At 43.1% G+C, this 17,167-nt stretch overlaps 1 pseudogene; it reads left to right on the top strand.

Annotated features, from left to right (window-relative positions):
• Nucleotides 1-14,043: 14,043 nt before the first annotated feature.
• Nucleotides 14,044-15,633, top strand: LOC120241840 (annotated as a pseudogene).
• The last annotated feature ends 1,534 nt before the right edge of the window (nt 15,634-17,167 follow it).

The following is a 17,167-nucleotide window of genomic DNA, read 5'->3' as shown; positions in this document are numbered from 1 at the left end:
TGCATTTATTTTTAATGTTCTGAAGGGAAACATTTGGGGCAGCAAAGGAAAGAGAAAATTGGTTTTGGAAGTTAAGAATTCTGATCATGTACATTGGAAAGCATCACACTTCCGATGGAGAACTTAAAACAAAAAAATCTAAGTTATTTGGGCTATAATGAGTAGAAAAGGAGGAAAGTACTGTAGTCTGGCTTAGAATATAAAGATATCCTCAGTATTTAAAGCTAAAGATCCTGGAAAATCTATAAAACACAGTATAGGGGCGCCAGGGTGGCTCAGTCGGTTAAGCATCTGACTTCAGCACAGGTCATGATCTCACGGTTCATGGGTTTGAACTCTGTGCTGACAGCTCAGAGTCTGGGTCCTGCTTCGGATTCTGTGTCTCCCTCTCTGCTCCTTCCCAGCTTGTGTTCTATCTCTCAAAAAATAAATAAACCTTAAACTTTTTTTTTTTAAGTGACACAGACACTTGAAAGAAAAGTATGTGGTGAGGTCAGCATTGCAGGGTGGTGATCAAAGGTCAAGTACGGATCTCCTTTTGTTTACAGAGGCAACTGGACTCCTGTCATAGATTCAAGCTAAAACTCAAGTGATTACAAATCTATTAATGTCTGGGATCAAGCTGGTGGGGGATCTTACTGGATAGTGCTGGGTTAGAAATTCTTTCTCTTCCCACCTGACCTTAAAAAAGAAATTCTTTCTCCTGAGTATTTCACCTGAAGACATTTCTGGCAAAGCTCATTTACCTACTGTCTCACCACCCCTAATTGCCCTTTGGTGTTTTGGGGCCAGAGACGTCAAGAGGTAATGGTGGAAGGAGCAAAATAAGAATTTGCTAGAGCAATAGAATAGTTTCCTTTCGTATTCTCTGTGATAAATGTTTCAGAGCTTTTCTATTAGGGAAGAGAGAAGATAGGATGTAGATTTTAATGGTCACAGTGTATAATTTTTAGTAAGTAATGCTTCCCAGCTTTGGTTTATTAGAAAAATATGTATCATGTTAAGAAATTAAATGGATTGTGGATTTTGAAACTTTATTAATGAGCATTAATATCCTGATCAAAATGCCAGTATTTACTAAAATTTAAAAATTAAACAGTAACTGGGACACCTGAGTGGCTCAGTCAGTTAAGTGCTGGCTTCAGCTCAGGTCATGATCTCACCGTTTGTGAGTTCAAGCCCCATGTCGGGCTCTATGCTGACAACTCAGAGTCTGGAGCCTGCTTTGGCTCCTGTGTCTCCCTTTCTCTCTGCCCCTCCCCTGTTTGCACTCTGTCTCTCTCTCCCTCCTTCTCAAAAATAAAATAAATATTAAAAAAAAAGGTTTTAATTAAGCAATTAATTAAACAATTAATTTAAATAAGTTAATATAATGTTGAAATGAATTATGTGGCAATGCCCTTCAGACACCTGTTTTATTTTTATTTTATACTTTTAAGTTTTATTTTATTATTTACTTTTGAGTGAGAGTGAGAGAGAGAGAGAGGGTATATGCCAAGTAGGGGAAAGGCAGAGAGAAAGGGGGAGAGAGAGAGAATCCCTACTTGGAACCCACTGTCAGTGCAGAGCTCAATTCCGGGCTGAAACCCATGAACCATGAGATCATGACCTCAGCCAAAGTCGGACACCCAGCCAACTGAGCCACCCAGCTGCCCCAGACACCTATTTTAAAAGCAAAAAGAATGCTATTGGTGGATAATGAAATATATAACAGATATTTTTCCCCTTTGGTCAGCCTAACTATAGAGAAAAGCACCTGGGGACTCTGAAATTAGAACACTCCAAGAGCCATCTGTCACTCAACAAGCATATATTGATCATCTACTGATCTAGCTGCTAGAGATTTCATGGTGAAGACCACAGGCATGGACCACAGGCTTACATTCTAAACACGGGATATAGACACGCACACATTATAAGTGTTGTGAAGATCACAATTGGAGCTACAGGACAGAGCGAGGGTTGGCAAACTTTCCGTGAAGGGCCAAATGGCAAATATTTTAGGCTTGCAGGTCGTATGATCTGTCTCAATGACTCCAGACTGTAGCTTCAGTAAGAAAGCAGCCATAGCCAATAGGTGTATGAAAGGGCACGGCTGTGTTTCGACAAAACTTGATCTACAAAAACAAATAAGCAAACAACCCCAAACCAACAACATGTGGGCCAGATTTGGCCTGCAAATATAGTGTGATGCTTCCTGGGGTACAGTGTCACTGGGTTGAGGGATGGTGACCTTAGACCCTGCTGTTAAGAGAAGACTCATCTGAGGAGACAACATTCAGGGTGAAAGTAGAACGATGGGTGGCCAGCCACATGAAGCATGGGGAAGAGCATTCCAGGCAGAGGAAATGGTTAGGTCAAAGGTCCTGTGGCAGGAACAGTCTGGGTCCCCTTGATGTGGGTGGCCGTCTCATTTTCACTGCGTAACGCTGGGCAAGCCACTGAATTCTTTGAGCTCTTTTTTCACAGATAGAAATGGTGGTAACATGCTGCTTACAGGCTTTCTGTAATGTAATGTAGGTGAGAGCATTTTTTTCCGGGCAAATGTTAGGGAGTATTATTAATAACTAGGATTCAGAAAAAATAGTTGTGAATAAACTTTAATAGAATCAGGATTTTGGTGTCAAAGTACAGGTGCTTTATAGTAGCTCTTCACATTTTGATTACTGGGTGTGTTATTTGATCTGTAGCTTATTATATGGTGTACTAATGCTTAGTCACCAAATTACTTCCTGCCAACTGCTTCTCAATTTTAGTCATCCGTCTTCTCAACATTTCTGAAAAATTGTCGTTGTTATTCTCTATATATGTTGGACCCATTGTTGTTAAATTTTTCCTTTGTTCTGTTGTTTTCTTAACTCAGAAACAAACAAAAATATTGGGAAATCCGCAGACCTCGAAGTTTTATTTCTGTGAAAGCCTCTGGGCCACCGACGACCTAGCAGCCTGACGAAGTCAGGCCTCAGAATTTCCTCAGATTGTCGAAGGACTGGGAACAGCATGGCCTGTAAGTCAGTTCGTGACCTAACTCTGTGTGCCATTAAAGCTTGTGCCCGTCACCTCATGACATGTTTTTCCCCAGCTTTGTGTCCCCATCTCAGTTCTGCAGCCAAAGCTCACGCCACCTCTGTGTTGCTGTGCTGTGAACCCTTCCTGGCCCACACGGATCTTTTAACTGTGGTGGGGGGAGGGGAGCCCGTGTTGGGAGGGAGAGGAGGAGGACCTGGGCAGTCATCGTGTGGAGACAAGTCAAACAGACCTCTGCCTCGCTTTACACAAGATGGGAGCTGAGTAGACAAGGGCAAACCCTCCACAGATACTTACATCGGGGCTTTTGTTTCTAACCAAGGATGTGTCCACCAAGCAAGAATGTGGGAGTGACAAAGAAACTGGATTCTCTTCTGTGTAATAATGTGACTTCCTGATTCTGTGGAAGGAAAAAATGACAATGATTGCAGTAGGTATGGCTTTAGACCACCCAGGAACATAATGTTTGTCCCTGGGGGATGTGTGGATGGAGCTGGTATAATGAGTCCCCCTTTGAATCAATAAGTGTTAAGTAAACAGGTGATTGCCCTCAGCTCACCCTTGTAAGGAGCCCACCCTGGACAGCCCCTGCCTCCCAATTGCTGGTTGTCCAGGCACATGGGGGCGTCAATCAACATCGTGGCTGGTCTTACTGGAGCCCCTGCGGAAAGGCCCAGACGTGGGGTGTGCTCTAATAGGGAGAGGGTTATGCATTCTAGGGTGAGAATGGATCTCTCTGTGTGAGGGGCACAATTTTCCAGAAGGTGTGGAGGTTTTCCTTCCAAAAACTAGAGGCAAGAATCTCTTTGAGGGAGGCATTTAGATATGAGGGCTCCAGATTCAGAATGTGAACAGGTTGGTTCTGAGCCCAAGCGGGAACCTTGCTGTGAAGAGTTAACCTCTTAGGCTCCTGTTGCCTTTGGATTCTGAAGAAGATCAAACTTAGCATTCAGCTTAACGTTTCATTTCCTCATTCCCTTTAAAATTACCTTGACCCTTCAGTAAAGAAGTTGTCTCATGATATGGGGGAATTGGGGGTGCTGGATTGCAAGGTCAAGGCAGCACAAGAGAAGGTCTGTGCTGTTTGAAGACCCTGCTTAGGGGCAGCAGGACCATGAATGGGGGCCTCAGCAGAGAGAGGGGCACTGGCTGTCAGCCCGAAGGCAGAACTCTTTGTCTTAGGAGCTTCTCAACCCTTCACCCTTCTGTCCAAACATTGTGGAAGTGCAGAAAGGACGATGGGGAAATCTCAAGTGTAAAGTATAACTTACTCATAACGAGATCACTTGAATTGTAATTTATGATTAAAGCCTTAAACTGGAAGATTATAATTCTGGTGACATGTAGACATTGCCCAAGATGGGAGGCAAGAAGTATATTCAGGAGTAAAAAACAAACAAACAAACAAACAACTTGGCTGCACTTGCGGAATCATTGCCTCTGGGCCATTTTTCATTGATCCACCACGAGGCCAGCCCTGGTAGACGGCAATGGCGGAATTTACTACTCATAACCCAGAAAAGCAAAGATTGCTGAGTCATTAGCCCACGTGATGGATAGCCATAAAATATGCAGGTGGTGAATAATGTATTTCTCTGCCTGTTCTCCCAAAGGAGGACCTCTTGCCTGGAATAGTATCTCTTCAAAGAGCACATGAATACATTTAACAGAATAAGATGCAATCAGAGATGATTAAAAGCATAGGTAATGCAGATTACAATGCAGATCAACAAGAAAGTATTTTCACTAAAGTACCTGGATGTTTCTACCTTGATAGCCACAGTGTCTATTTCAGTCTGCTAATGGATTTGCTATAAAGCCCTATTTTGAAAGCTATAATCACTGGGGTCAATCGCTACAACAACCTTTTGTGTACCTCTCCCACGTCACACAACCTGCTTGGCAAAACCACAGCCCCAGATCAATCCAAACCTGCCCAGCGCCTGTACAGTGGATTGTGGCAGGTGAATACACACCACCACCACCCTGGTGTTAATTGAATTATTGACCCTAAACCTCAAATGAGACTTTAATGCCATACTTTTCTCCTCCATTTACTCTTTCACTGTCCTGGGTGACTTTTCTCTCCCTGATCCCTTTTCTCCTCCTCCTCCTCTTCCTCATTCTTGCTAAATTGAGGTATAATTTACACTCACTGAAATGCACAGATGATGTGCAATGACATTGACAAATGCACATTGTGTAACCCACACCCCTATCAAACACAGAATGCTGTAGATCCCTACCCCCCTCAAAAAGTTCCCTCAGTCCCTCCCAGCTAATTCCCACACCAGCACCCCCAGCAGCAACCGCGGTTCTGACTTCTATCTGGAGGGATAAGGTCACCCCTTTTTCTTTCTCCTCAAATCTCTAGCTCCTCTTCCCCATCCTCACTCTCAGCTGCTCATCTTGTTTCCGACTTCGTGGAGAAAATAAAAGCCACAAGAAGAGAACTTTCATATGCTCTCCCTGCCACTTCTTCGCATCTACCAGCACTTGCAACGTGCCATCTTCCAGAGGAACTATCTGGGCTCCTGTCTGAAGCTAAGCTCGCTCATCCCCTCTCATATGGTCAAGAAGAGCACTCCAGCAATTCTTTCCTCTTTCTTTCATACACTTTTCCACACACTACTGGACCCATTCTCACCAGCATTTATTTCTCTACTGTTACCGATTCCATCCGAAAAGAAAAACAAAACAACTCCCCTCAAGCTCACCATCCCCATTAGCCCTCATTTCTTTGCTCCTTATCATAGCAAAAATCAGAGTGCAGTTCATATTCTCTAACTTGAATGCTTCTTCCCTATTCTCTCAAATCCTTTCTACTCAGGCTTTTTTCTTGCCACCCCATAGGAACTGCTATTCTCCAGGTCAGCAAATGATCTCCACATCACTAAATCCAAGAGTAAAATTAAAAATCTGTGATGGAATCAGCCCCTCTTGTCACCTTTGATAAAATATTCTTACAACACTCTTGTGGGTTTCCTCACTGCTCCATTCTTCTCGAAGTTTTCTCTTCTGGCTCCTCGTCTTCTTCTAGAACCCTCCATATTGGTGTGTCTCAGGCTCATCCCTTGGTCTCCTCCCTTTCTCTGTCTACATGCCCTTTGTAATTGCATTGGGCTCATGGCTTTAAATGCCAACCACATGCCGGTGTTTTCCAAATTTATGTCTCCAGCCCAGCTGTCTGACTTTAAATCCACACTTACATTATCCAGGTTCTCACTGGGGATCTCTGCTTAGATAGACGGCTCGACCTGAACATACCCCAAACTGAAGTCCTGATATTCTGTAAACTACTTCACCTGTAGCTTTGCCATTTAGGTTGATGGCCATCCATCCTTGTGGTTGCTCAGACCAAGATCTTCAAGTCACTCTTGACACATTTCTTTCACTCATACCGCACATCCAATCCATTGAGAAGTTGTTGGCTCTGTGTGGCTGATGGTATTACTTTTCATCAAATAATCCAATTTCCCTTCCTCTTGTGCCCCTCCTTGCAGGATTAAATATCCCCAGTTGTTGAGTTTAGAAGTAATCATATGACTTGCTTTAACGAAATAAATGTGGGCAGAATTGATGGATATCATTTCTGGCCGATTCTCTAAGAGCCCCCACGTATGGTATGCACATCTACTTTCTCCTGCTGCCACAATGATCGACAATGTTCCAGACAGAGGTTGCTTTGCCAGCCTGGACCTGGACTCAAAGCCAAATCACAAGGAGCAGAGCCGCAGCTGACTCACACCTCACACTGGAAATTAAGTCTTGTAAGCTGATGGTTTGGGGGCCTCTTGTTACTGCAGCATAACTATCTCTTCGGGCCAGTGCACTCTCTTCAAAAAGTGTACAGAATCTGCTCACTTCTACTACTACTGTGGTTTGAGCCACTGTCTTCTCATGCCTGGGTTCCTACAGTAGCCTCTTAACTGGTCTCCCTGCTTCTTTCCTCAGCCCCCAAGGGTCAGTTCTCACTAAAGCAACCAGAGAGATCCCGTTAAAACCCATTACAAGGGGCGCCTGGGTGGCTTAGTCGGTTAGGCGTCCGGCTTTCGCTTAGGTCATGATCTCGCGGTTGGTGGGTTCGAGCCCCGCATCGGGCTCTGTGCTGACTGCCGGCTCAGAGCCTGGAGCCTGTTTCAGTCTGTGACTCCCTCTCTCTCTGACCCTCCCCTGCTCATGCTGTCTCTCTCTCTCTCTCTCCTAGAAATAAAAAAATTAAAAAAAAAAAAAACAAAAAAAACCCATTACAAGTCTCTGTTCCAAACTCTGTAATGGCCCTTAGTTTCATGAGCCAGTCCTTGCAAGGACGAAGAGGCCCACGTGACTGGTGCCATTACCTCTCCCCTCACCTGCCACCATTCTCCCCCTTGCTCAGTGTATTCTAACCCCACTCACCTCCTTGCTATTCCTCAGCGCAGCAGTCACCTTCTCGGCTTGGGGCTTCTCTCTGAGCTCTTTCTCTGTTGAGCAGGCTCTTCTCCAGAAGGCCTCATATCAAACCTCATTGCCTCCTTCAAATTTTTGCTCAAATACCACTCTCTCAGGGAGGCCCTGCCCTGATCCCTTTCTTGACAGTTGTACCCCTTCCCCTCTCACCTCAGTACCTTTCGTCCCCCTTACCTGCTCTACCTGTCTCCCACATAGCGCCTGTCGCCTTTCCACACACTATATCAGTTACATTTTACCTCGTATTTAGTGTTTTTTTGCTTATAGCCTGCCTCCCCCATTTGAAAGTGAGCTCTATGTGGGCAGAGATCTGTGTTTCATTCACTGGCTAGACTGCACATGATGTCTTCAGTACTTGGGCGAACTAGAGAAAATGTTTATTCCCCGTAGGATACAGGGAAGCTGGAAGAATGTGATGCTAGGAAGAGAAGATGGCTTTACAAATCAACACAAGGGTACCAGGGCCCCAACTACACCCACTCAGAAGGCCAGGAGACAGTGGTGCTGAGTGGATAATTGGCTGTGGCCATGGTTATGCCTACGGCTCTTCTCATTGGGAGAAAAACCATAAATGCTTGCTCTGCTGTCAAGGTACTTGGGTTTCTTATATTTCAGATATGCCGTAGTTACATAGGGCATGAGTTTTAGAACCATGCTCATCTGTTACCCAGGAGTTTTTCTTATGTATGAATATGCCACCCATCCCTAACTCTTTATGTAGCCATGACCATGGATCCATTAGAGGCTGGGTCCTCTCCTGGGGAGTAAACAACACAGCTCATTTATCTTCTGGGCCAGGAACTTAGAATAATGGCTGGAACTTAGTAGTTGCTTGGTCAATTTGTAGAATGAATGAATTCAGAAGAACAACCAAGTCCAGGAATAAAAGAAGCATCTTCTTAAAGTGTGGCTGTTCAACCAGACTATAAGCAAACTCTGTCAGATAAGACTGATGATGGTAATTATGAGTGGAATAATTGTCTGTTTGAGGCTTAACAGTGGGCTTATTTCCCAATTAAACACTCTGAAATATTTGGGGTCTCGGACAGAAGTTCAAGTCCAGTGTTATATAAGGTTTTTAAATGACTAACGTGTTCTAACTTTTGAGCAACACTAGTTGACTTGCTGTTAGTAGTTAAGAACATAGACTCTGGAGCCTGATTAGGTTTGAATTCTAACTTTGCCACTTACTAGCCAAGTTACTTAATGCTCTCACTCATTTCCCCATTTGTAAAATGGTGGCAATAATAATAATTCCTCCCTCATAGGGTTATTATGAAGTTTGATAAGTTAATGCATAGAAGCACTTACATCAATGCCCAACACATAGGGAATAACATAGGTTTGCTATTATGTTGTAATTATTGTGTATATTCTAGCTACCCTCTCTACCTGTTGTACTAAGTGAATTATCTACCTGTTGTGCATTCTGAAAGCCAGGAAAAGACTGAGTTCTTTAAAATACTATTGCCAAAATATTGGTCCCCTATGAAGTATGCTTGGTCAAAGTTGGCCTATTAGTTTCCTGTTTGTTTGACTTTTGATAGGTGGGATGAATCATAGAACAACTTTTGTTCTTTTAAAATAGACTTTAGATTCTTTTTTTGTAAATTTTATTTTTAAGTAATCTCTACATCCAACATGGGGCTTGAACCTATAGCCCCAAGATCAAGGCTTATGTGCTCTATCCACTAAGCCATCCAGGCATCCCTCCCCTTAATCTGTAATAATATCCCAGCTTTCTCAGGAAAGAGGGAGAGGTCCAAAGGTAAAGAAGATTGTTGACATAGCTCCCAGAAAAACAAATCTTTTCAAGATGTGTGAAAATGTGCATTCAATAGGAAATGGGGATTACCGGTAAACTTTCTTCTTAATTCTCTTACAGTTGATCCTTGAACAATGCAGAGATTAGGGGTGCCAACCCCCAAGCAACTGAAAATCTGCATATTACTTTTGACTCCCCAAGAACCTAACTGCTAATAGTCTACTATTGGCCAGAAGGCTTACTGAAAATAGAAAGTCTGGGGCCCCTGGGTGGCTTAGTTGGTTAAACATTTGACTTCGGCTCAGGTCATGATGTCATGGCCTGTGAGTTTGAGCTCCACATCATCTTCTGTGCTGACAGCTCAAAGCCTGGAGCCTACTTCTGGTCTGTGTCTCCCTCTCTCTCTGCCCCTCCCCTGCTCATGCTCTGTCTCTCTCTCTTTCAAAAATAAGTAAACATTAAAAAAATTAAAAGAGTCTATAAATACATATTTTGTATATTCTATGTATTATTACTGTACTCTTACAATAAAATAAGCTAGAGAAAAGAAAATGTGAAGAAAATTGTAAGGGAGACACAATACATTGACGGTATTGTACTGTATTTATTGAAAAAACTCCTGTGTAACTGGACCCACACAGTTCCAGCCCACATTGTTCAACGGTGAACTGCATTTTCTAAAACATGCCCAGTGAACATGGATGTTTAAAAAAATTTTTTTTTAATTTTTTTTTTTAATGTTTTATTTATTTCTAGGAGAGGGTCAGAGAGAGAGGGAGTCACAGACTGAAACAGGCTCCAGGCTCTGAGCTGGCAGTCAGCACAGATCCCGACGCGGGGCTTGAACCCACGAACCGCGAGATCATGACCCAAGCGAAAGTCGGACGCTTAACCGACTAAGCCACCCAGGCGCCCCGGATGTTTAAAAAATTTGAGTAAATATGATCTTTGTTAAGAGAGAGGATAAAACTCATATGAAAATCTTGTTAAACAACTAAAAGATCAACTAAAGGAAGACACAGCAGGGCAGATCAAGTGAGGTGCAGGATGGATCTTGGGGCTTGAGGGAGCACAGGGAGGAATATGTGAGAGATAGGAGTGACAGGCAGGCTTCCCTATAAACCTCAAGCCCTTTGGAAGAGTAAAGAGACAATCAGGAGGCCAGAAAGACTCTTAGCTGATCTCTGAACAATGTTTGAGCACCTGGATGGGAATCACTATGCTAGAGACTGTAGGAGAGATAGCTAAGAACAAGACAGGGTCTCTGTCCTCCAATTGCATCAGACATGCCCTTCAGAGGACACCGACTCTGTAGCCATTGTGTCACCCCCAGGGAAGGAATCGTAAAAGCCCAATGCCAGTACTCTTCAAAGTACCCTCTGCAGACCAAGCATATCAGGAATATGAGAGCTGACTAGGGAAATTGCAGGTTCCCAGACTTCTCTATTCCTGATGAATCAGAGTGTCTGGGGCCCAGAGCCAAAGGCTCTGGCTTTTAATCAAGCACTGTGGGTGATTCTTATGCACAATTTAAAATGTTAGAACTCCCACTGCTTTGTAGTAGGTACCAAATGCATTATAAGAAAAATTGCTTCTGGCTGGAGGGTGGGGCTAGATAGTTTTGTGGAGAAAATTTTGAACCAAGGCTTTGGCTGGATTTTGCTACCTGTGGCAAAGAGTGGGGGAGGGGGGCACGGTGTTCTAAGAGCAAGGACCAGGTTGGTCCAAGGCAATGAAGCCCATGGGAGGCCAGTGATGGTAGCCTAGGGAAGAGCTGGCAGCTCCGAGGCTTCAGGCAGACACTCACTTGCAGACCAACCAGGTGACGTGTTTTCCTTGTACGTGGCCGTTCTGCCATCTCTAAGGCGTTCTCTTCAATGCACAACCAGAAAGATGCTCAAGAAGAATTTCACCATGGAAAGCCGGTTTTGCTTTGTGCCCACTTGTCACTGAGTGAAGTAAGCTCACCGGCTTTCTGCCTTCTGTCAAGTCAGCTGTTCGCTGAATTCAAGCAGAAGCATGAGAACTTTTTGTCACTCAGGCTGGAATTTTGCCATCCTTACCACTCGAGACACCGCAAGCGGGCTATATTTCCACGTGGAAGACCGCACACTCAGTGCCACTGTCACCTAGGGCAGGGCAGGACAGCGCAGTGAAAACCAGGCCAGCACTTGGAATACCAGATGGGTTTGCCATCTTGGGCAGCCTCTGGGGTGCATGAGTGGCAAGCAGCAGGAGATGAGAAGTTACTAAATAGCATAAACGCCCTGACCAACTGTTGAGTCTGTATGTGGGTTGGTACCTCCCTTACTCAACCACCTGGAAGTTGTCAATCAACTGAACAACAAGCATTTAATGTCTGATCCTGCTCTTAACTCGGTGCTCTCAGCCTCCACCCCTTTCTTGATTCCTAGCTGATGCTATTTGAGGGTTATAAGGGATGAGAACTTGGTACTCGTCTCCCAATGAAGCCTGAGGCCTGGGCTCACCACTCTGTAACCTCACTACTATAGCCCTGCCTCCTTTCTGGCCCCCCACCATTGTGGTATAGCAGAAAAACATGATGAGCTGGGAGTACCATATGGACACAGTGTGACAGGCATGGAGATATGCTGCCCAGATGTCCCTCCCAGGAAGGATGTGTGGTCCCAGCCCTGGGCATGCTGTCCACAGACAGTTGTCAGCCATCAGCCCTTTGGGGTCTCCTCCAGGGCCATGTCTACATCTAATGACTGACCGAGGCAGGTGTATACAAGCTTGGCTATTTGGCCCAGTGCTGGACAACACTGATGAACTTCCCAATTTTACTTCTGGTCCCTTCCTTCCACAGATGCTAATCTTAAAGGTATTTCCCTAATAAACAGCCACAATCTTAGTCCATTTCACAGTCCCCTTCCTAGAGAACCCTACTTCCGATGCATGAATTTGAATTTCAACCAATTAGGAGAGCTGTGATCTTGAGGAAGCAATAACTTGTTTTCTCTAAGACTTAACTTCTCTGCAAAATGGGAATAATGAGTCATTTCTTCATTAGATCATTGTGAGTTCACCTAGTTTAATATGGTGCAGAGTAATCACTCATAAATATTAGATACCATAATTTTGGGTGAGTTTTATAATGTCTATGAGTCTTACATCCTTTATCTAAAAATGAGAGTAATACAACTTACATTCAGGATTTTGGTAAGGATTGTATGTCACAAAATATGTGTGTGTGTGTGTGTGTGTGTGTGTGTGTGTGTATCAGGTACTCAACAGATCCTCCCCTCCCCCCATTCCCCTACAATTTTCCCTTTAAAATATCAACAGTACCTTTATATAGTGAATTTTAAAAATAATTCATGTTTATTTTCTTTCCCTTTATTGGTTACCATTCATCAGAGTATAGGGTGGTTGTATTTGGAGGAGGAAAACTGAATGCAAAGCAGAAAGGTGGGGGCTAGGGTGGAGCCCTGGTTTTGTGCCTCACTCCCTCTTCCATTACAGTTCAAAGGCCAACTCTTCCACGAAGCTCACTCTGACTGACTCAACACATTCTGTGAAACCCACAACCTTTATCTCCCCTCTCCTTTCCACTTTTGTAATCCTTATGGTACATTCCTTATTTGATATACCATGTTAATGTTGTCTCTGAGAAGTGGGGATAATATCTGTTTTTCAAAGAGAGTACATTGGGCTGAACACTGCTTTGTTCCCTGGGAGTGTTCTTTGTGTCCTACACTAGTTTCTAGTGATGGACTCTTACAGCAATGCTGAGTCCTCCTAGAAGCTCTGTGGGATGCTCCGGGAGTTTCCTGGTGAGTTGGCAAGGAATATGAGAGCCTGACGGGGTCTTCTGAGGCGCTGTGGTCCCTCATCTTAGTCATAGGGGAATTTTGTTTAGGTCAGCAATCTTTAAATAATGACATTTTAAGGCTCATGTGAAATTTGCGTAGCCCCATCTTTATTACGTCTTCTTTGTTTTATAACTTGATCCTCTTTTGTTTTGTTCCTGCTTTAAAGCTTGTTTAGTTGTAGGAACATTGTCTTACACTGACGCCTGCTGGGCAGGTGGGAAATAACGGGTGACTGCAACACTGGTGTCTAGAAACAGAGAAATTGTCTTCCTCATTGCATTGATCTTTAAGAAGCATCTTTCTTACAGCTATACTAGTTTTAAGCTTCCATTTCCCACTTCTCATTCTAAATGTAAAGGTCCATATTAGATTTTAGGTTTCTTGGGTATGAGGATTTCATCCAGGTAAAATGTAAAAAGCCCAAAATACCTTTAATCAATGTCATTCCATAGATATACTTACCATTTCATGATGAACAATAAGGTCACACTCATTGGATGGGACCTTGATTCTGCAAGCACTACAGCTCTGAACAGCTGGTGTCAAGTGAGACCAAGGCAGAGTGTGGGCATTCTTTCTTCCTCCTAGATTCTCCAATGGGTGGGGGTGGCAAGGTGCCCTCTCAGCTGGATCAAAAGCACTCCACATTTAAGAAACACAACAGATGAACACAGGGGAAGGGAAGGAAAAATAAGATAAAAACAGAGAGGGAGACAAATGATAAGACTCTTAAATACAGAGTGCAAACAGGGTTGCTGGTGGGGTGGTGCTGGGGGCTGGGCTAAATGGGCGTTGGGCATTAAGAAGGGCCCTTGTTGGGATGAGCACTGAGTGTCATATATGTAAGTGAGGAAATCATTAAATTCTACTCCTGAAACCATTGTTACACTATATGTTAACTAACTTGAATTTAAATAAAAAAAATAAATAAATAAATAAATAAATAAAAAACAAAAGCACTCCATGATGGCGGTAAGAACCATCTGTGAAGAATGTGGTAAATTCTTTCCTTGAAGGTTTCTCCAGGGATCAGGACCCCAGTAAAAATTCATCCAAGTGTTTTATCATCCTCATGTTACAAACCCATCTCTCTCCTGCTTTTGTCTAAAAGTTTCTTTTGTTTGTTCTCCTAAGATTTGGAAATGATTAACCAAATTCTACTCATAAACACTTTACAAAATATACCAGTAGATTATATTCTAATAATTATCTCCTTACCAACCCCTTTGCTGGCACAGAGTGAGCTCTTAACTGGTATTAAATGTGGTATGACAAAGTAATAAAGAGCTTTAGAATCAGGCTATGATGTTATACACATACACATACACATAAATATATAATATTAAAATATACATATATATTTTAAGTAGGCTTTATGCCCATTGTGGAACTTGAGCTCATGACCCTAAGATCAAGAGTCACATGCTTTACTGACTGAGCCACCCCCAAACCTTTTTCACTGTACTTTTTCTTTCGTTAATAAGGTAATCATTTTTGCTGCATCTACTGCAAGAATTAAGACTATTCTCAGCAATCAGACTGTCGACATTCCAGAAAATGTCGACATCACTCTAAAGGGATGCACTGTTACTGTGAAGGGCGCCAGAAGAACCCTGCAAAGGGACCTCAGTCACCTCAGTGTAGAACTCAATCTGCTTGGAAAGAAAAAGAAGAGGCTCTGAGTTGACAAATGATGGGGAAATAGAAAAGAACTGGCTACTCTGGGTGCCATCTGTAGTCATGTGCAGAGCATGATGAAGGGTGTTACCCTGGGCTCCCAGCACAAGATGCGGTCTGTGTATGCTCACTCCCCCATCAATGCTGTTCTTCAGGAATGGTTCTCTTGTTGAAATCTGAAATTCCTTGGGTGAAAATATCTCCACAGGATTCAGACGAGGCCAGGTGTTGCTTGTTCAGTATCTCGAGTCCAGAAAGATGAGTTAATGCTTGAAGGGAATGGCATTGAACTTGTATCAAACCCAGCTGCTTGATTCAGGCATGCCACAACATTTTTTTTTTTTTTTTTACAAATAGTTTATTGTCAAATTAGTTTCCACATAACACCCAGTGCTCATCCCCACGAGTGCCCTCCTCCATGACCATCCCCCCTCCCCCCTACATCCATCAGTTCTCAGTTTTTGTCAGCATTCGAGAGTCTCTCATGGTTTGCCTCTCTCCCTCTCCCCCACCATTTACCCCCTTCTTCTCCCGGTTGGTCCTCTGTTAAGTTCCTCCTAATCCTCCTATACGTGCAAACATATGATATTTGTCCTTCTCTGCCTGACTTATTTCGCTCAGCATAACTCCCTCAGGGTCCATCCATGTTGCTACACATGGCCAGATTTCATTTTTTCTCATTGCCATGTAGTATTCCATGGTATAGATAAACCACATCTTCTTGATCCATTCATCTGTTGATGGACACTTAGGCTCTTTCCATGTTTTAGCTATTGTGGAGAGTGGCATGCCACAACATTTAAAAAGAAGGATATCAGAAAACGTTTGGACGGTATCTATGTTTCTGAAAAGGAAACAGTTCAGCAAACTGATGAATAAGATCTAAGTTGTCCAGCTACAGAAAGAGCAAGATGGTGGGTGACTTTTCAGACTTATTTGTGATATTTTAAAGATGCAATAAAAGACACCTGGGTGGCTCAGTTGGTGAGGTGATTGATTCTTGGTTTTGGCTCAGGTCTTGGCCTCACAGTTGGTCAGTTTGAGCCCATTGGGTTCTATAGTGACAGCACGGAGTCTGCTTGGGACTCTCTCTCCCTCTCTCTCTGCCCCTCTCCCACTTTCTCTCTCTCTCAAAATAGATAAAATTTTTAAAAAGATCAATAAAAGCTGTATTGGTTTGGGAGGAAATAGTGTAATCATTAAAGGTACTTTCTAGTGAGTTCTATAGTTTTCTCATGCTGTGTGTGTGTGTGTGTGTGTGTGTGTGTGTATACATATAATGGACTATTATTTAGCCATTCAAAGAAGGAGATTCTGCCATTTTTGATGACAACATGGATATACTTGGAGTGTATGATGCCATATTAAGTAAGTCAGTGAGAAAAAGACAAATACTGCATGGTATCACTTATATATGGAATTTTTAAAAAAGACAAAGAAGTTAGACTCATGGAAGCAGAGGCTAGAATGGTGATTTCTATTCTGGGAGACTGGGGAAATGAGATATTGGTCAAAAGTTACAGATTTCAGTTGTAAGAGGAATAACTTCTGAGGATCTAAAGGATAGCATAGGGGTTATAGTTAATAATGCTGTATTGTATTCTTGAAATTTGCTAAGGTTTGCTAAGAGAGTAGATCTTAAGTGTTCTTAGCACACACACACACACACACACACACACAATATAACTATGTGAGTGATGATTGTGTTAATTAGCTGGACTGTGGCAAATATTTCACAATTTATACATATATCATCAGGTTGTACACTTTAGATATAGATGATTTTATTAATTATATTTTGGTAGAGCTGAAAAAGGTGAAGAAAGGAAGACAGCATCCAGGGTCTAAGCGGGACAGCGTTCATTAACACGTGTCTGGAACAAGTAGATCCTGGGGTTTAGAGGAGCCCCTGAGAGATTGACACCAGGTATGCTTGGAAGGTGCCTGGAGTGGAAGGGACATGCAAGTTCAGAGAGAGGAGAGGGCATGGATTTGAGACCCTGAGAGGCAGATTTGGAGGCTGCCCCCTCCCCACTTCTTAACTGTGGATCTCAGGCAGTTACGTTGCTTCTCTTTGCCTCAGTTTCTTCACCCATACATGGGGAGAGCCATACCACTTTGTATAGTTCTTGTGATAAGTTAATAACACACTCTTGGCACATAGTAGATATGTGACAAGCATTTAAGGAGAGAGGGAGGGGGAGAGAGAGAGAAAAGAAGCAGAAGGAACCTCAGATGTTACCTTCAGGGAGCCTATCCTGTCCCTTTGGAACACAAGAGGGTGGTAGAGAATCTGATACAGCCCTTCAGAGGCTGACTTCCTAGTCCTCTTCACGCAAGACAGCAGCTACCCTAAGGTAAGATGCCAAGAAATATTGGTAAGAAAAGATTTAGTAAACATGGCATTTAGTGG

The sequence above is a fragment of the Hyaena hyaena genome, unplaced genomic scaffold (assembly GCF_003009895.1).
Source record: "Hyaena hyaena isolate Hyena2069 unplaced genomic scaffold, ASM300989v1 scaffold_294, whole genome shotgun sequence".
Classification (NCBI taxonomy): domain Eukaryota; kingdom Metazoa; phylum Chordata; class Mammalia; order Carnivora; family Hyaenidae; genus Hyaena; species Hyaena hyaena.
Note: the sequence above shows the minus strand (reverse complement) of the source record. Positions and strands in the feature narration are given on the sequence as shown.